This window comes from Penaeus monodon, chromosome 28, assembly GCF_015228065.2.
Source record: "Penaeus monodon isolate SGIC_2016 chromosome 28, NSTDA_Pmon_1, whole genome shotgun sequence".
In the NCBI taxonomy this organism is placed as follows: domain Eukaryota; kingdom Metazoa; phylum Arthropoda; class Malacostraca; order Decapoda; family Penaeidae; genus Penaeus; species Penaeus monodon.
This window is the reverse complement of record NC_051413.1, coordinates 39,221,632-39,221,864: the sequence shown is the minus strand read 5'-3', so window position 1 is coordinate 39,221,864 and position 233 is coordinate 39,221,632.

Below are 233 nucleotides of genomic sequence, written 5' to 3'. Positions count from 1 at the left end.
GCCCCCACGCTTAACAGTGCAGCGCTCTCTCTCCTCCGCTCACCGCAGTCTCCAGCCGCCCTCGCTCTCCGCCCTGCAGCCGCGCCACTCAGTCAGCTCGACCCCGTGTTGCTCCTCCCGACGCCATTCCTCTTCCCTCCAGGCTCCTCCCAACCTGCTCCTTACTCTCACTACAGATCACAGTGTCACCCGCGAACGCCTTAGTCTGAGGATACGTCCGTCTGCTTTGGCAT